Source organism: Palaemon carinicauda, chromosome 34, assembly GCF_036898095.1.
Source record: "Palaemon carinicauda isolate YSFRI2023 chromosome 34, ASM3689809v2, whole genome shotgun sequence".
Classification (NCBI taxonomy): Eukaryota; Metazoa; Arthropoda; class Malacostraca; order Decapoda; family Palaemonidae; genus Palaemon; species Palaemon carinicauda.
The window spans coordinates 17,978,506-17,999,057 of NC_090758.1; the positions used below are offsets into that span (position 1 = coordinate 17,978,506).

At 49.4% G+C, this 20,552-nt stretch overlaps 1 protein-coding gene and 1 pseudogene across 2 annotated transcripts in view; both read right to left on the reverse strand.

The window, feature by feature from the left end:
- Window positions 1-20,552, reverse strand: part of LOC137627103 (zinc finger protein ZFP2-like) — a 364,597-nt gene that overhangs the window by 278,355 nt on the left and 65,690 nt on the right. The window lies entirely within an intron of this gene.
- LOC137627140 (5S ribosomal RNA) lies at window positions 4,000-4,118 on the reverse strand (annotated as a pseudogene).

A 20,552-nucleotide genomic window follows, 5' to 3' on the forward strand; every position in this document is an offset into this window, starting at 1 on the left:
CAATCTCCTTGCCTGTGCCTAGAACCAAAGATCGTGGGCGCGCATTTGCGCACATTAGAAAACGGCGCGCAGGCGATCGTGGGCGTACAGGAGACCGTTGGCGCACAAGGCGCGTAGCAGGAAAAGGGCGTCCAGAAGTGCGCTGGCGAGCTGAAGATTGCTGGCGCACAGAAGGTCTCAGAGGCGCAGGTGAGCGCTGGCGATCAGGAGATCTACGGCGAGACTCAGCTACAGGAGATCGCAGGAGAGAAGTCTGGAACACAGCAGGAGAGCGCAAGCGCGCTACTAGGAAAACGTGGGCGTGCAGGTAAAACCTGGCACTTAAGGGACTTACCCACATTGTGGAGTAAGCCCTTTGCCCCAAAGGGACCGGTGCTCATTGGAAACGAGGTACGTTGGCGCCCACTGCGCATCTGTGTCCAGGAGAAGGTCTGGCAGGAGGATCCTCTGCGGGGAAGCTGAAGATGAAGACGACCAGAGGCAGGAGCACCATCCTCAGACCTCCGAAGAGGAGTCTCTGGAGTGAACTCCCCCAAGGGGGAGAAGCACTTGCAGGAGAGAACGTGGCATCAGTTACCCCCGAAGGGGACTGAGCCCTCAGCAACAACAGCAACAACAGCAGAAGGAGACCTCCGAAGAGGAGTCTCTGTGGTGAACTTCACCCCCTCACCCCGCCAGGGAAGAAACACTCGCAGGAGAGATCGTAGGGCTCAGCTGCCCCACGAAGGGGACTGAGCCTTCAACAACAACAGCAGAAGGAGTCCTCCGAAGAGGAGTCTCTATGAGTGTCCTCTCTCGCGAACGAGAGAGGAATACTTCGTAGAAGAGACTGAAGATGGAGCCCAAGGGCAGAAGGGTCAGCCAGTGACCTAGGAGCCAACCTCCGAAGAGGCGCTCCTGCAGCTGCTCAGCCCCTTGAGCGTAGCTGCATGTGAGACCGCTCAGCACCAAGAGCATAGTCGCACAAAAACTAGGGTCCGAGAATGTAACGGCTCAGCCCCTTGAGCAAGGTTACAAAAGCGGTCGCTCAGCACCAAGAGCAAAACCGCCGGAGGACCAGGAACATATCATGACAAATTCAAAGATAATTTGTATTTTTCCTAACCATACAAACCTTAGCTATTTACATTGGGTTTACCTTTTAGCGTAGCTGAAATGGCGAGCCATTAGAATTTTAACGAGGGTGTATTACCCCCGCGCTAGTTAGCAGGGGGGTAGGGGAGTGGTAGCTAGCTACCCCTCCCCCCCTGACACACCGGTGGATTGCTTCACTTTCACTCAGAGGTAGGACTTGTCTTGGGGGACAGGGCTGGCGGGCAAATATATGTAAATAGCTAAGGTTTGTATGGTTAGGAAAAATACAAATTATCTTCGAATTTGTCATTTGTTCCGTAACCGAAATACAAACCACGCTATTTACATTGGGTGACTTACCCCTTAGGAAGGGTGGAAAGTCCGCAGCCATACTGGCTTTGGCTTTACCCGGGAACTCAAAATCCGAGTGAGTCGCACTCGAGAAAAGGAGTCCCTGCACCTCACAAGTTCCTTGCTCCGCAAGGAAACGTGTGGCCTACATAAGCTTGTGTGTGAAGTAAGAAGTGTGACCCGTCCTAGGCAGTTGACCTGGAGTTCCAGAAGGAACTCTGGGTTAGGACGTTCTCAATACCACCTCGTCAGGGTATGGGGGACGCGACAGTATTGACTCAATACTCAGAACACAAAGAAGCATGGTTTACCTGCAGAGGTTTGAGGTCAGCTATGCAGAGACCAGGATGCTGCTTCCCAGTAGAGGGGAAGATGAAGAAAGAAGGGCCAGACATACTTCTTTCATTCATGCAGACTAAAACTTGATAACAATGCCCTCAACCTTCTGCTACCTGTCCAAAAAGGAGCCTGAGGTTAGACCAGCTGTTGTGTAGCCACCACAGAGCGATAGAAACGTATCGATACTCCTGTGGGTCACGTCCTGCAGGAAGCTGCCTGCGAAGGTCATTAGACGCTTCCAGACTCCAGCTTGTAGCACCTGCGTCACAGAGTAGTATTACTCAAAGGCATGGGACGTTGCGATGTATCCGACATCGTGCTGTAGGGCGACGTGACGGGGGAGGGTCTGGATTCAGGTCGAGATGAATGTACTTGAGTCCGAGCTGAAGAGGTATACTGGTGACTCTCCCCCGTGTCCTTCTTGTGCTCCCAACAAGGCTGCACGTGAGGACAAACTGCAGCTAGCTGTTCCCTAAGATAACCCCTCGATTCCTTTACTGGCAAGAAAGAGAAGGTTTTGGGGCATCTGATACAGAATGGTGACTCGAAATCTTGAAGGAATTGGACCGGAGGGCCAGGACCCCAAGATTCTGAGTCTAGCCAACAACTCAGGAGCGAACCTGAATGTTGCCTTCCCCCATTCCTTAGAAAGGGTGGAGTCGTACGAGACCAAGAAGATTGCTTACACACTGGCCGCGGCCAGAGTGAGCAGGAGCCCCAAGACGGAATACGATCAGAGGCCTGACGTAAAGGGTCTTGAGAAGATCTCTTAAGGGACTATAAAGTCCGAACCATGCTCCATGTTGGAGGTCTCACTCCGACTGGGGCAGGGACGTTCGCAGCTTCGCATGAGCGAGGAAAGGTCCAGCGGGAAGGAAAAATTTTATTCCTTTCAGCCTGAAGATCAGGGAAAGGCTGAGCGACAGGCTTCACTGCCGAGAGCGGAAAGGAGTTTCCTCCTGCCGAAAAGCAATAAGTTCGTTATTGCTGGAGAAGAGGCCTCAAGGGAAGAGGTATATTTCCCACGACACAAACCACAGAAGACTCTACACTTCGCCTGGTAGAACCCAGCGGATAACTATCGCAGATGACGCGACCTCCGCCCCGCGACTGTAGCGGGTTGTCTCTTTTTGGAGAGGAGGCGTAGTGTCTCCAGGCGTGAAGCCGAAGCGATGCCCCGGCTCGTGAAAGATGTTGCAGTGTGGTTGTTTGAGTAGCCTGTGCCGTGGGAGAAGCTCTCCCCGGAGTTCCATCAGGGGAAGCAGAGGGTCCGGAAACCGTTCTGCGTATAGTCCCAGTGGAGCTCTCAGGGCCATTGAAAGGTTGACAGACAACCTGGTCTTGTTGAGACCCATTCTCAACAGATAACAAAGGAGGGAAGACGCAGGCGTCGATGTTGTCCACCATCACCGGAATGCATCTTGCCAAAGAGTTTTGGGGTCTGAGACTGGGGGGAAGAACAGCGGAAGCTCGAGGTTCCAATCTGTCGCGGTCAGGTCCCCCAGGCCAGGACTTGCTGGTTACTAAAGGCCAAAGACCCCCAGGTACACTCTATCTACGAGGCTCTGCTCAGATAGTCGGAGAGAACATTCCTCTGCCCGGAATGAACGAGCCGATAGTGGTATTGAAAGGATCTCAAATCATCTCAGTATCTCTACTGCAAGATGCAAGGGTATGAAAATGCGTCCCTTACTGGTTGGAATACGCCAGTACTGTACCATGAAGTCGTCGCTCCGTGCAGTCGTCGCGCACGGAGCGACTCGGCAGGAGCTGTAGGATCTGTAGAGGGGCCAGACTACGGCCCCTAAGCCTGCCTGAATGATGGAGAGGTATCCTTCAGGTCCTGACCATAGGCCTGGAACGGAACATGCCCCCCCCCCCCCCCCTTTTCTTTGACGAGTCCGAGAACAGCATAAAAAATGTGGGGAAAGGACGAGAATATCCACTCCCATCAAGAGGTTCCATAGGTCAACAGCCATTGCAGGTCTAATCGCTCCGCTGGTCCCATAGGGGCCAGAAAGTCCGGTTAATCGTTGCTTTGAAACCACCGGAACTTGGGCCGCCCCACAGGGAACTTATCCTGAGGCGACCGTTCGGAACTTTAGACGGGTCAATGAGGAAAAGAGACCTAGGAAACGTTCCAAGGTAGGGCTGAAAGCTCTGCTTGACTGAGAACAGGTACTGCGACTCTCCTCAGCCTTGCCACAGTCAACTGAAGGGAAGGCTCGGAGGAGGCGGCAACAGCATCTGGAGACCCCAGACGGTCACCCATCCAAGTACCGACCAGACCCGACGTTGCTTAACCTCGCTGGACGGACGAGAAGCGGGGTTTCCAACGTGGTAAGGCCGTTGACTCAATGTCATAGATAGATACTCCAGATGTTGAGGCAGAAGTAGAGAAGGCTCCTAGCAAATTACCATGATCCCTCACTCATGGTAAGGATCCGGAAGCTTGTCCCGGCGTTGAAGAAGGTCGAACCCGAGCCTATCGGAGTTGACCAGACCTCCAAAAGGCGAAGGAGGCGGAAGCCTGCTCCTGAGCGGCCATGAGGAAAGCAGGGAGAGTTCTCTGGGGAAAAACCTGCGATGCCACGGTGAGATTGCCACGGTGGGATCGCCACACCGCATCTTAAGCAGGAACACCTGTAGTCTAGGCTGAATTCCAAGAGCTTCCTGGAAGATGGATGGAATGGGAACTGAAAGTACCGGTCCTTCCGATCCAAGGCCTAAGGAGTCCTGTCGCCTCGTTACCAGTCTGATTGATTCTGCTGTTCCACGCTGGACGAAGTTTGTTCGACAAACTTGATCAGAGCTGAGAGGACGACTACGGAATACCCATCTCAGATACTTTCCTACGAAAAAGGATCGACTGAAGAAGCCGGGGGGTGAGGCCGTCGACGATTCTATGGAGGACCTCCTCCTAAGGCATGGATCATTCTGCCCAAACGGGCAAAACTCTTGCCGACCCCATGGCATAGAGGTTCAGTGACACTGAATTCGCTGACAGAGACGGCAGGCGCAATATCCTTGGCTGACTACGGAGATCGTGCAGGAATCGGCCTCGGGAAGCTGTTATCCGGATGAGTAACCTTAGGCATCCTCCCAGCGTGAGACCTGCAAGGGGGGGTTGCCAATCCTAGAGTTCATGAACTGTGCCGCTCCCTCTAGGATTATGCCCCCCGGGAGAGCATCCCGTGCTACCTGTTCCTGACAGGAGGGGACTGCTATTGGACACCTTGTCTTAGTTGCCGTAGCCGGTCCGATAACTTAGGCCGACGAGGCTGAAAGAAAGAGGCGCTGGAGGCCTGCAGGGTCTGGAAGAAAGCGCCTCGGGGAAGTGAAAACGGAAGTCGACTTCCCCGTACCACCGCTGTCTATGTCTCTGTCCTTGGGCACAAACAAGCTCTTCCCAAGGATGGAAGGGTGTCTGAGTTTGTCGACATCCACGGATGAGACACCCAAGAGGAAGCCCTCGGTCATTGCGTCCAGATGGTCCAACATCGAGCTTGCCCGCAAGTTCGAAACTTGACGACGAAACGCCAAGGTGCTTCAGCCCGAGAGGAGGAAAGTACCCATGAACTTCCTGTAGCTTCCTTGAACAAAACCTCGGGTCGCAACCGAGGAGGGAAAGGACCTGGTAAGCCCCTTTCACGAGATGGAGAAGAGGAAGCGGTAAACCAGTCACCCCTTGGTCGATGGAGAAATCTCGAACGGAAAGCTCCCCGGCAAAACCCCATCAGGGATTGACGGGGAAGGGCTAACCCAGGTTCTGGAAAGAAGAATGTTGCTCAGACCTCCCTGAAGATTCTTCCTGCTCTTGCATGTGCCATGCTCTGCGTTTACGGGGTGAGGCCATGTTCTGGAAATACGCTCCAGAAGACTCGCCAGACTGGTCATGCTGCGAAACCCCAACGGGAATCGCGGTCGCAATCGCCCTGGCGCTCACGCAATGTTAAATCAATGGGTTGCGCATTGCCGAACGTGGAAGCGCCCATGCGCGGGCACGCAGGAACGCAAACGAAAGTGAGCGAAGGAGCGCAGAAGGAGGGCGAGGGTGGTAGGAAGGGCGAGAGCTGGTGGTCGGCGAGCGATGACCCGTAAGAGAGCAATGGATACTGCAGGAATCAAGCCGACGTTCGCGCGACGGAACCCCGTCGGTCCGCGCGGCGGAACCCCGTCGGTCCGCGCGGCGGGACCCCGTCGGTCCGCGCGGCGGAACCCCGTCGGTCCGCGCGGCGGAACCCCGTCGGTCCGCGCGGCGGGACCCCGTCGGTCCGCGCGGCGGAACCCCGTCGGTCCGCGCGGCGGAACCCCGTCGGTCCGCGCGGCGGGACCCCGTCGGTCCGCGCGGCGGAACCCCGTCGGTCCACGCAGCGGAACCCCGTCGGTCCGCGCGGCGGAACCCCGTCGGTCCGCGCGACGGAACAACGTCTGTCCGCGCGACGGAACACCGTCGGTCCGCGCGACGGAACACCGTCGGTCCGCGCGACGGAACACCGTCGGTCCGCGCGACGGAACACCGTCGGTCCACGCGACGGAACACCGTCAATCCGCGCGACGGAACACCGTCGGTCCGCGCGACGGAACACCGTTGGTCTGCGCGATGGAACACCATTGGTTCGCGCGCGGGCGAACATTGGAGCGCATGTGTGCGGTGGCGCATGAGCGTAGGCGCGCGGGCACGTAGGCGTGCGGTCGCGCGAGCACGTGGGCGTGTGGACGCGCAGGCACGTAGGCGCGCGGGCGAGCGCAGGCAGTCGGGAAACCGATGGCGCGTAGGCGGGCGATGGCGCGTTGACAAGCGATGTCGCAATCTGGCGAGCGATGGCCCGCAGGCGAGTGAAGGCGCGTTGGCAAGCGATGGCGCGTCGGCAAGCGATAGCGCGTCGGCAAGCGACGGAGCGTTGGCGAGCGGTGGTGCGTTAACAAAACGCTAGCGCGCTGGCGCGTAGGCGATCGCTAACGCGTAAGAGACTAGTGATGGTTAGCGTGCATCGCGCTAACAGAAGGCGCGCAGAAGCATCAGGAAGGTGAGCGCTGAAGCAAGCTGTTAATCAGGCGTTCCTAGACGGTCAGAAAAAACCGTTGGCACCCATTGGTGCGTGGCAGAAAAGGGCGCGCAGATGTGCGCTGGCGATTGAAGAAAGCAGGCGCACAGCAGGACAGAAGTAAAGGTGAGCGCTGGCGAGCAGGAGGAAGATCTACGGCAAGACTCAGCTACCGGAGATCGTGGTCCACAGCAGGCGAGCGCTAGATCGCTACTGATGGTGTCCAGGGGAACTGACACGCGTGGCAGATCGATGGCGATCGTTGACGCGTAGGAGATCGCTGACGAGCAGGCGAACGTTGACGCGTCTGTGGTCGCTGGCGAGCTGGTGATCGCTGGCGAGTAGAAGGCAACGCGTGGAAGCCTGTGCGTAGAAGAAGAGTCCTTGTCCAAGACCTGAACCGAAGTTCTAGATCACGAGGGCGAACGTGGGCGCACAGGGCGCGTAACAGGAACCAACAGGAACAGCAGAGATGATAATCAGGAGAGCGCTGACGAACAGGAGAGCGCTGGCGAACAGGAGAGCACTAGCAATCAGGAAAGCGCTGATGAGCAGGAGAGCGCCTGTGCGCTAACACTGAGCAGGAGAGAACACTGCACGCAAGGGAAGAACCCCCGTGGGAGGCAACCCTTTGCCCCGAAGGGATAGTTGTCCGTCAGGAACTGATGTCCGTCGGAAGACCGTTGTCTGTCCGTCGGGAGACTGATGTCCGTCGGGAGACTGATGTCCGTCGGGAGACTGATGTCCGTCGGAAGACCGTTGTTCATCGGGAAGACCGATGCCCGTCGGAAGACGAGGTCAGACTGCTGTCCATCTGCACCAGGGGCAGTAGATCAAGAAAAAGGAGTTGTAGGCTGCATACGGAGATTCAAAAAGGCGCCTCTTAGCACCCTTATAGGGAGATGGGAGGCCCTTACGACGTAGCGGACGGTGAGCCTTACGGCGAAGGCGGCCAACAGCAACAACAGCAGAAGAGTCCTCTGAAGAGGAGTCTCTATGAGTGTACTCTCTCGCGAACGAAAGAGAAACACTTCGTAGAAGAGACGGGTCAGCCAGTGACCTAAAAGGAGCAATCCTCCGAAGAGGGGCTCCTGCAGTTGCCCAGCCCCTTGAGCGTAACTGCAGGTGCGACCGCTCAGCACCAAGAGCATAGTCGCACGACAAAAAAGGCAAGAAAAGAACCCCCCAAAAGGGGAAAAACTCAAGCCTGGACAGAAAAAACTTCCCTCGGAAGGAAAGTTACCCACCCAAGGAGGCGAGCCTCCTGAGTGTTCTAAAATGAACTGGAGAGCAGTCAATCGTCACGGGAGTACTTCCAGGAGAAGGAGACACGCCCCTGACGAAGATCTATAGGGGAAGCAGCAACAGCCGAATCCCCAGGCCTCAACAAGACAGCTCACTCCGTTGTCACATTACAGAAACGAACTAGATCGGTAACTGTAAAAAATAAAACAAAAATCATTAGTTAACATTCATTCCCCCGGGAAGGCTCCGAAGAGGAATCCCGAGGGAAAGGAACACAAGAATTACACAACAGGCACGTGCCCTCACAACCACTTACACTCACGGAAGGAGAGCTGTAACCAACACAGAATTATAACAATTATAATTATGTAACTATGTAATTATGTAATTTAAAAATGAATGAACACTAAAGAAAGAACGAAGACCCCGAAAGGAATCGTTCTACAAAGCTGAAAAATCAACAAATACAATTAGATTCATAAACTAATTGAGACAAAACGTACGGCATAGCAACCCCCCCACACGGGAAGGAAGCTACAAAGGCGTAGTAAAAGTAACGTAGTAAAAGGGTGAACGACCTCAAGAGAGAGAGAGAGAAAGTCGAAGTCAAACTCGATCGCGACCCATGAAATTACACCATGGTGGCCTAACTGCCGAGGGCTCCACGGAGATATCGTACACTACACACACAAGCACAAACTCTGAAAAGGAAACTTACTGATTTCTATACTCAAATATATACATAAACATGAGAAAATGTTTACATATATATTGAGTAAAAGAAAAGTAAGTGATTAAGTAAAAACAAAACAAACAATGGCTGCCAAGCGAGGACAAAGACAGAGAAGTCTGTCCATGTCCGAGCCAAAAGTGAAAGTGAAGCAATTCACCGGTGTGTGAGGGGGGGGAGGGGTAGCTAGCTACCACTCCCCTACCCCCCTGCTAACTAGCGCGGGGGTAATACACCCTCGTTAAAATTCTAATGGCTCGCCATTTCAGCTACTCTAAAAGGTAAACCCAATGTAAATAGCGTGGTTTGTATTTCGGTTACGGAACAATTATTAAAGGTAAGAGAAGTTTCCCCCGAAAGGGAAAAAAACTCAAACCTGGGCAGGGAACCTCAATCGGAAGGGAAGTTACCCACCCAAGGAGGCGAACCTCCTGAGTGTTCTAAGATGAACTGAAGAGCTGTCGGTTGTCTCGGGAGAACTTCTAGGAGAAGCAGACACGCCCCTGACGAAGACCTAAAGAGGAGGCAGCAACAGCCGACTCCCCGAGTCCCAACAAGACAGCTCTGCTTCGTTGTCACATTAGGCAAACGGAAAAACAGATCGTTAACTGTGAAAATAAAAAGTAATTAGTTAACATTCATTCCCCCGGGAAGACTCCGAAGAGGAAACCCGAGGGAAAAGAACACAAGAATTACATAACAGGCAAGAGCCCTCAACCCCACCTACACTCACGGGAAGGGGGAAGGGCGAGAACTGTAACAAAAACAGAATTATAACAGTTATAATTATGCAATTCATTAAGAATGTTCACTAAAAGTAAGAACAAAAATCCCCGAAGGGAAACGTTCTAAAAAGCTGAAAAGTTAACAAATACAATTAGATTTTATAATAGAAAAATAATTGAGATAAAAAGTACTGCGTAGCAACTCCACCCGAACCGAGGAGCTATCGTAGTATGCAGAAAACGTAGTAAAAGGTGAACGACCTCCAGAGAGAGAGAGACCGAAGTCAAACTATACTCTCGCGTTACTAAGCTGAACCCCACCTTCCCCGTAGGAAAAGAGGAGTAGCGGAGAAACAAATAATAAGTCCAGCGATGACGACTCACCAAGGCGCCTGTGGAAGAAGCCGACCGAAGGACCAAGGAAGAGATCGCGGTCCATGAAATTACATCGTAGTGGCCTGACTGCCGGCGGCCACACGGTGATATCGTACACACACACAGCACGAACACTGAAAAGAAAACTTACTGATTTCTATACTCGAATATATACATAAACATAAAAATATGTTTACATATATATATGAGTGAAGAAAAGTAAGTAATTAAGTAAAGACAAAACAATAAATGGCTGCCATGCGAGGACGGGAACAGAGACATCCGTTCGTCGTCCGAGCCAAAAGCGAAGTGAGTCAGTTCACCAGTGTGTGAGGGGGGAGGGGTAGCTAGCTACCCCTCCCCTACCCCCTGCTAACTAGCGCGGGGGTAGTTGACCCTCGTTAAAAATCTAAGGGCTCACCATTTCAGCTAACGCCGATAGTAATACCCTATGTAAATAGCGTGGTTTGTATTTCGGTTACGGAACTTCCCTGGTAGTTATATATATATATTGCTGATTCCCACAGTTGGAGATGGGTTGAAAACCTCATTCCATTGGGAAATTCATATAATTATTAATAACTACAATTAGTACTATTAACAATTTGGTTCTTACCTGACAAGAAAGCTGGCTACATAATTACTCTGCCTCATTTCGCCTGCATTCCTTGAGAGACTCAGCGATCCACTCAGGGGGTTGTAAGTCTCTTGGGGCTGCCACAAAGTCCTCGACCTTCGCGTGGCTAGACCTCCACCCTTGCAAACCTGGCATAGCCAATCTAACAACCTTCTCCAAAGTTAAAAACACACAAAAATGACAAATTCGAAGATAATTTGTATTTTTCCTAACTATACAAACCTTAGCTATTTACATTGGGTTTACCTTTTAGCGCAGCTGAAATGACGAGCCAATAGTTTTAACGAGGGTTAATTACCCCAGCGCTAGTTAGCGGGGGGGGGGGAGCTTGCTAAACCCCCCCCCCACACACACACACCGGTGACTTGCTTCACTTCACTTAGAGGTAGGACTTGACTTGGGGGTCAGGGATGGCGGGCACATATGTGTAAATAGCTAAGGTTTGTATGGTTAGGAAAAATACAAATTATCTTCAAATTTGTCATTTGTTCCGTAACCGAAATACAAACCACGCTATTTACATTGGGTGACTTACCCCTTAGGAAGGGTGGAAAGTCCCCAGCCTTACTGACTTCGGCTTGCCCAGGGGCTCGATCCCTCAGTGAGCAGCACTAGAGAAAGGGAGCCCCTGTACCTCACAAGTTCCTAGCATCGCTAGGAACGAGTGGCCTACATAAGCAGTGTGTGGAGGAGAGTGTGACTCGTCCTATGAAGTTGACCTTGAGACCTTCAGATAGGAATTCTAGGATAGGACGTTCCCAATACCACCTCGTCAGGGTATGGGAGACGCAACAGTATTAAGCTTAATACTAGGAGCACAAAGAAGCATGGGTTACCTGCAGAGGTCGAGGTCAGCTATGCGAGGACCAGGCTGCTGCTTCCCCAAGAGAGGGGAGAATGAAGAAAGAAGTAAGGGTCAGACATACTCTTTCATTCACGCAGACTAAGACCGGGTAACAACGCCCTCAACCTACTGCTACTTGTCCAAAAAGGAGCCTGAGGTTAGACCAGCTGTTGTGCAACCACCACAGAGCCGATAGAAAACGTATCGAGGCTCCTGTGGGTCACATCTTGCAGGTAGTGGGCTGTGAAGGTCGTCTGACGCTTCCAGACCCCAGCTTGAAGTACCTGCATCACAGAGAAGTTTCTCTTGAAGGCCAGGGATGTAGCAATACCCCTGACATCGTGTGCCCGAGGGCGACGTGACGGAGGAGGGTCCGGATTCAAGGCATGGTGGATAACCCTTCGAATCCAAGCTGAGATGGTGTTTCTGGTGACTCTCCTCTTAATCCTGCCTGTGCTCACAAACAAAGCTCGCACTTGCGGACGGACTGCAGCCGTTCTCTTCAAGTAGTGCCTCAGACACCTCACTGGACATAGTAGCAGCTGGTCTGGGTCGCTTGTTATCCATATCCATGCTACCAATATGGATGGGATATGGTCGGATGGAAGCCCGAATTTAATTCCCCCTTCCATTTGAACCCTCATTCCGGATGTAGGCCGGCAAGGCTGAGCTTTAGCCTTCCTTCATCCTTCTTTTCCTTTGCCTTTCCCCATTCTGGGCCGACTGCCGGCAGCCATGTTGGACGCCTGCTGGCAGTTAGCTCTGCCGTCACTTGCCATGGGCGCCGCTGATCGATGACCAAAGGCAATAGGCAAACTCTGGCCGGCCTCCGGCAACTAGTTGCCTGCCGACGGCCGGCCACCCAAAGTCTAGACATTTAACCGCCGGGTCCTACTTGATAGAAGGACCCTTTGGCTGCCGGCGGCAGAGCAACTGCCGGCAACCTGCCGCCCATCATCCTGAAGGCAGTACTTGCCTTCCATAAGCCTGGAATTCGCCAGCAAACACGGCAGTACTGGCGGCATGCCGCCGACAGAGAAACTGCTGGCGACCTGCCGCCCATCACCATGAAGGCAGTATTTACCTTCCATAGCCCAGAACATGCCGGAAGGCACGGCAGTACTGGTGGCATGCCGCCGGCAGTCAGTGCTGTAGCCCATACTAATTTTTTCCAACCTACAAGGTGCTCATGGGCAGCCCATTGTGAGACCATCACATTTAAGAGAGCGATTCTCTCTGCCTTTTTAATGGTTTACAACCATTACCAATTCCCCAATATTGAATCTAGAAGACAGTGTTAAGAAGACACTTTATATCCAAGGATATTATCTTTCCAAATTCATTAGGAATTTAGCATTCAATATTGAAGGAGGTCACAGCAATGGGCTGGACAGGAGACACAAGAAGGTGTCTTTTCCTTTTTCTAGCTTACCCTATCCTAAGCTATATTTTTTTGAAAAATATGTATGATGAAATCTGAGAATTTCACCGAATACTTATATGCTTTTCTTTCTTTACAGGAGGAGCATCCCGAGTGCGGGAACAACTTCTGCAGAGTCCGCAGTAGGAACTTCTGCGGCCACGACATGTGCGGGGCCCACGCTCGCTGCGCAGTCATGAAGGGATCTCTTAAATACTGGGACCCACAGGTATGTACCGTTTGTGACAAACTTGTTAAGGAGGTTTTTGATGATCAAAAGTATACAGAGTCAAGGGATGCAGCAAGAAAGACGCTAAGAAAATAGGTCAGGGGTTTTCAGAAGAACACCTCTGGCCCATACCTTCCTAATGAATGGATGAGGGACTGTCTGTTCCCTAGGGCATCTTCAGATGCAATCATTCCCCAGGCTCAACCCGAGATTCCCCTCGTCCAGATTCCGATAGAATCTGTTGTATCGGACGCCTTGAAGGTCATCCAGCTTGAGGACAACATGTCGGTTGTCTCAGAGGAGACTGAACAAAATCTCCTGGTGGAAGAACTGGTACAGGAGGATGACATACCCCCTGAAGGCGAGACCGAGAAAGCCGAAACGATTTCGGTTTCTTCTGCTACGGTGGCCGAGCCGGTGCCTTCGACCTCTTCTTCTGCCCCCCAGTTAGATTCGATCACAAGTACGCTGCACTCAATTCTTTCCATGTTCCAGGACATGCAAAAGAAATCGTCGGAGAAGGAGGCTTCTCTTCAGACGGAGATGCACCAACTCGTGGCGACGCGTTTAGCCCCGAAGAAGCTAAACATCAAGGATCTTCCTGCTTTCTCTGATGTCAATCCTTGGAGGTATGCGGAGCATATGCCGATGTCAGGGGGGAAGATCTTCCTCTCCGAGAAACTGGGCACTGTCCCAATGGACGATGTAGAGTTCTGGCCCAGCCAAGGGGCCTATCTGGATTGCTATGTCCGCCTGAGGACGGAACCTTCATCCAAAGAGGAGACAGAGCCAAAGGAGGTCATCGTTCTTGACCTCCCCAAGGCCCAGGCCTTATTTACCAACACCTTAAAAGAGAGGGCCTTTACTAGCTCCATGGTGCCGGCTCTCAGCAAAAAGCACCCTTCCTTTATTGCTGATCCCTCTCGTGCCTTTCCCTTTATGGACAAAGGGTTTAAGGCCGCCTTAAAGGTGGTTGAGGCAGGGAAACCCTGTCCTACACTCGAGGAGTGTAGACCCTTTTCCCTCGCCTTTCCATCAGATGATGCGGACTGGAAAGATGTTCACAACACTTTCACAGTCGGGAAGCTGGAGGCAGACATTGCCGGACGACAGTTTGGTGAAGACCTCCCCAAGTTGTCGGACTTTCTCCTGCGCAGAGAACAGGAGACAAAAGAACGTCTTGCCGCTTCTATGTCTCTGCAGACGGGGCCAGAGACAATGGCAAGCATATCGGAAACCCCAGACATGTACATGGTCTTCGCCAAGGCTCATCTGGCGACGGTCACCAAAGACCTGTTTAATTTCATTAAACCCCAAAGGGCTTGCAGGAAGTTCGTGTTCGCTTCAGCTGCGGTGAGGCATGAACCAAGGAAGCTGATAGCTTCCAACATCTGGGGAAAAGACCTCTTCCCAAGCGAGGTGGTCAAAGAGGTCATGGACAAAGCTGCAACGGATAATAGGAATCTCCTCTCCAAGTGGGGCTTGTCCTCCAAGAGGAGGTCTTCCGCTGACGAGGGTCCCCAGCCAAAAAGGAAGACGAAACGACCAAGAGTGCCCTCTCGTCCCAGGCAACAACATCAGCTTCCCATGGCCACGGTGCAACAGACGGTAGCACAGCCAACCACCACCTTCCAGCTGGTCCCCTAGACGGTGGCGATACGGTCGCCCACTTTCACCCAAGCTTTCGAAAGGCAGTCAACGACCTTTAGGCCGCAGTCTCGAGGTTCCTTTCGAGGATCCTCTAAGCACCCCTCCAGAGGCAGGGCCAACAGAGGTGGACGTGGACGTGGCCAAGGAGGTAAGTCCTCCAACCAGCACTCAAAGTGAGATGCTACCGGTAGGAGGGAGACTTCTCCTCTTTCGGGATCGCTGGACCTTCGATCCCTGGGCCCACAGCCTGGTCAACAATGGACTAGGGTGGAGTTGGAACACAACTCCACCCAACTTCCCTCAATTCTTCCAACACTCAACCCCCATATTGGAAAAATATGTTCAGGAACTCTTAAACAAGAGAGTTATAAGAAGGGCAAAGTCCATCAAATTCCAAGGAAGGCTATTTTGTGTTCCGAAGGACTCAAAAAAGCTCAGAGTCATTCTGGACCTATCACCACTCAACAAGTTCATAGTGAACTACAAGTTCAGAATGCTGACGCTTCAACACATAAGGACCCTTTTGCCCAAACAGGCATATACAGTCTCCATGACATGACGGATGCGTGCTGGCACGTACCAATCAACCGTCAAGTTTCCCTCTACCTAGGGTTCAAACTACGGAAAAGACAAAACGTCTTCAGAGCCATGCCCTTTGGCATAAACATAGCCCCAAAGGTATTCACCAAGCTTGCGAATGCAGTCATTCATCAATTACGCCTAAAGGGAATTCAGGTAGTAGCCTACCTGGACGACTGGCTGGTGTGGGCAGCATCCAAGGAGGAGTGCACGCAAGCCTCCAAGGAAGTCATCCAGTTCCTGGAACATCTAGGATTGAAGATCAACTTGGAAAAGTCTCGTCTTTCTCCAGCTCAGACGTTCCAGTGGCTGGGTGTCCACTGGGACTTACAGTAACACTGCCTTTCCATTCCATCAAAGAAGAGGAAAGAGATAGCAAGATCTGTCAAGAGACTCCTTCAATCCGCCCGGATATCAAGAAGGCAACAGGAGAGCGTGTTGGGGTCCCTCCAGTGACAGATCCAGTGTTGAGAGCACAATTAAAAGATGCATCAGGAGTTTGGAGAAAATCCGCATCAAACGCCCGAAGAGATCTAAAGAAACCTATACCAAATCGTCTGTGATCCCTACTCAAGCCATGGTCGGAGGTCAAGAACCTAAAGAAAAAGGTACCCTTCCAACCACCTCCACCGTCAGCCACCGTTCATACGGATGCTTCAAAGGAAGGGTGGGGAGGCCACTCTCATCATCGGAAAGTCCAAGGAACCTGGTCTCCCCTCTTCAAAACCTTCCACATCAACTTTCTGGAAGCCATGACAGTTTTTCTCTCACTGAAGAAACTGAAACTTCACTGCTTGATCCACATCCATCTGGTCCTAGACAGCGAGGTTGTAATGAGATGCCTAAATCGACAGGGCTCGAGATCGCCTCAATTGAATCAAGTAATAATGGCCATCCTCCGACTAGCGGAAAAGAAGAGATGGCACTTGTCAGCAGTCCACCTTCAAGGATTTAGCAATGTGACGGCAGACGCTCTTTCCAGGTTCAACCCAGTAGAGTCGGAATGGTCCCTAGACGCGAGATCATTCTCCTTCATCTTACGCAAAGTCCCAGGACTGCAGATAGACCTCTTCGCAACGAGCGACAAGAAGAAGCTACCCCGGTATGTAGCCCCGTACGAGGATCCCCTAGCGGAAGCAACAGATGCGATGTCTATAGACTGGAACAGATGGTCCAAGATATACCTGTTCCCTCCAACCAACCTTCTGCTGAAAGTCCTCGACAAGCTGAGATCCTTTCACGGGACAGCAGCGATAGTGGCCCACAAGTGGCCCAACAGTGTTTGGTTCCCCCTAGTAACAGAACTACGCCTGAAGCTGATCCTGTTGCCGGATCCAGTTCTGACTCAGCAAGTGCAGAAATTGACTGTCTCAGCTTCATCGCAGAAGTCCCTGAACCTTCATATCATGATTTTCTCACCTTAGCAGTCAAGAAAAGGTTCGGGATTTCAAAGGACAGTATTGACTTCTTAGAAGAATACAAGTCAAAGTCAACAAGAAGACATTAAGAATCTTCCTGGAAAAAATGGGTCGCCTTTGTTAAGGCAAAGAAACCTAAGGAGATTTCTACGGATTTTTGTTTGTCCTTCTTCATCCATCTCCATGAACAAGGTCTAGCAGCCAATACGATCACTACGTGCAAATCTGCCTTAGCCAGACCAGTGCTTTACGCCTTCCAGGTACAGTGAGCCCTCGCTACTTCGCGGTTCGACCATCGCGGATTCACGACTTCGCGGACTTTTTTCATTAAATACGGCATCCGATTTCATCAGCAAACCACTATTTTTGGGAGAAACGTCATTTTATTCTAGAAAATTGCTATTCTTTAAATAGTTAATTGCACATTAAGAAAGCGTGTACTTTTGTTTTTAAAAAAATCGAGTATTGTTGACTTCTTTTTGTTTTACTTTTGGCTGTGATCAGAGCAGCTGACGTCTAGCTGCCGGTCTCAAGAATATGCGCGTACGAAGTATTGTTTATACCATTTCTTAACTTATTCAAACCATCTATACAGTTGATATTACATAAGCACCAATGTGCTACAACCTATCATATTTTTTTGTTTATTACATTTAAAACAACACACACACACACACACACTCTCTCTCTCTCTCTCTCTCTCTCTCTCTCTCTCTCTCTCTCTCTCTCTCTCTCTCTCTCTCTCTCTCTCTCTGTGTGGATACTTTTCACTACCTCTCATTCCTTACCTCTATCTCACTATCAAATGAAATCTTTGTTGCTTCACAAAGTTTCATTTATATTGAAAATCAATCTTGATTCAATTTCCCTTACTTTCTCCAATCTCGCACTATGTCACATCGAACGTTATAGCGGTAACTTATTTGTTCGACAACTTTAAAAATCGGCCTAGTACTTGCTTCTTCTCTTACTTTTTTTTTTTTTTAGATGGTTTCATAATTGAGGGGGGTACAAGTTGACTTAAAACTGAAGTTAGGAAAAGTATTTTGGATATGGAATGGAGAATCATCTTTAGTAACAGTTTAGAATTATTGTAAAATATCATTCGGTCATTAGCGGCAGTTTGTTAGTTGATTAAACGACAAAAAAAAAAGGAAAAAAAATAGTTTTCCTGCTTTGCTACGTATGTAGGATTTTATATAGATACGGTAAATAAGGGATTTTGACGAAGGAAAAATCTATTTCTGGGAAGAGGCCTGTGACGCCCGGTAACACCTTAATAAAATAAGAAATTATAATAGAAAACCAGTAACCACATAGCATGAATCTCTAAACTTCATCGATATCACACTGTTAACTCCGGTTCTGGACTCCTGCTTGATCTCTGTTTTTACCGGAGGTCCGGTAGCAAAGGTCCGTCATCGTGATATCGTGACCGTCTCCGGTACGATAACATTATCCTCAATGAATGAGTTATCTCCAGTGAAGCCGGAGATACGATGAAAACGGGGGCCTTAACTGTGTAATTGTGATCAAACATGACAAAGGTTCGTGTGTAAAAGGCTTCAGCCGGAGTCCGAGTGCCGGATTTCACCGTTGCACTCCAAAAATCTGCTCCGGAACGATAACTAGTTCTCACCCAATGAGTATCCATTATAGCGGAGCATAACTCAAGGCGGAGCCAAGCATAACTCAAGGCGGAGCTAAGGGTGTCGGTATAAAACGACCCCAATTAATGACTCATACACTAACGTACCTAATAATAGTGTTAGCTATATTAACAGTAACCACATCAATAAATCGTTTATAATATTAAACGTACTATCATCAATTCTGATACTGAGAAGAGGCCTGAATAACCCGTGATCGTATAAAAACGGAGAACGGGAAATTCACCTCTCTTACTCAAAGAAAATGAGAGAAAGGATAACTCATACCTGTAGAACAGGAAACGAGCACTCTATGCTTTCGCTCTCAAGGTTACATATTAAAAATTAACATCACACAATAAATAAGAAAATTAATAAAATTGATTGCTTTTCTTAGTAATAGTAATAACGAAGAATAACGACAACGTAACAAAAAAAACAAGGATATAGTCTAAAACGAACCCTCCAGGAGGGTACAAATTAACAGACTAAATCGCTAATCTTTAAATCGTTACTATGCTTTAAAACGCTATCTTAAATCGCTATTCTTCGTAGGTCCAAATTGGACTTGTAAGCAAATAAATACCATAGTAAAATTTAATAATAATTAATGATAACATAAAAGGCCATAAAATGTAAGTGATATAACCTATCTGACAGAGTACCAGATGGGCAAAATTAACTAGAAAATTTACCGAAGCGAACATACCCAAAATGGCTGCCGATATCTCGGCAGGACAATCGCTTCCAAAACTAAAAACCACCATAATGGAAATAGAACAAATGCCCGGTACTGTCAAAAGCTGCCAAAACAAACTATGGTACTTAACATTGGTAAGGGTGAAGTAACAACGTCAGTCATGTTGAAATAACGAGAAATTCTTCGAAAAAACACTGTGCCCAAAAAAACTATGCTTGCTTAAAGTCCAATTAAAGAAGGATGTCCTAGAGGGCGCGCGTGGTAGGTGTCGTTGGGGAGTTCAACCATGTTATCTAGGGCCTGTCACGGCCCTCCCCATTGATGAAGGGATTATCTAAATGGAAGACAACCTGTGAATAGTGGTTTACACACGCCTTTGTTTAATACACGACACCTACAAGGTGTTCGCGCGAGGGTTGTAACCTCTGCATTCCATGCTTTTATCTTTCTCTAGTATATTTGGAAGATTTATATTAGGAAAGGTATAAGGAAGGACCTTTCTCACCGGCCGTCACAGGCCCCCCAGAAAATATTTGTGATAACATATTTACTAAAAGCTTTTAATATCATTATTTACAGTGATCCCTCGCTACTTCGCGGTTCGACCATCGCGGATTTTTTTCATAACGCAGGTATATACATATATCGCGGATTTTCCGGAAATTTCGAAAATACCGCGATGTGACCGATGGTGCGAGATTGGAGAAAGTAAGGCAAATTTAATCATGATTGATTTTCAATATAAATGAAACTTTGAGGAGCAACAAAGATATCATTTGTTAGAGAGATAGAGAGAAGTAAGGAATGGGAGGTAGTGAAAAGTAGCCCAGAGAGAGAGAGAGAGAGAGAGAGAGAGAGAGAGAGAGAGAGAGAGAGAGAGAGAGAGAGAGAGAGAGAGTGTGTGTGTGTGTGTTGTTTTAAATGTAATAAACAAAAAAATTTGATAGGTTATAACACATTGGTGCTTATGTAATATCAACTGCATACTGTAGACAGTTTGAATAAGTTAAGAAATGGTATAAACGATACTTTGTTAGTGTATTCGTACACTCTCTGAAGCGGCAGCTAGACGTCAGCTGATCTAATCACAGCCAAAAGTAAAAACAAAAAGAAGTCAACAATACTCGATTTTTAAAACACACCCGAAATTTAAAAACAAAAGTACACGCTTTCTTAATGTGCAATTAACTATTTAAAGAGTAGCAATTTTCTAGAATAAAATGATGTTTCCCAAAAATTAGTGGTTTGCTGATGAAATCGAATGCCGTATTTTTAGCAACGATTGAAATGGATGTAAACTCGGCATAATTTTTTCGTTTCGTATTTAATTGACACTAAAAATACTAATTTTAGTTTCTTCATCTATATGTAAGTATTGTATAACACGAGAGAGAGAGAGAGAGAGAGAGAGAGAGAGAGATAATGAATCAGCTGTTGTAATTGAATGCCGTGTTTTTGTTTCGTGAGAATTTCATCGCCACGACTATAACAACAACATACTGTACTGAACTTTACAGTATTATACAGACTATTGTAATA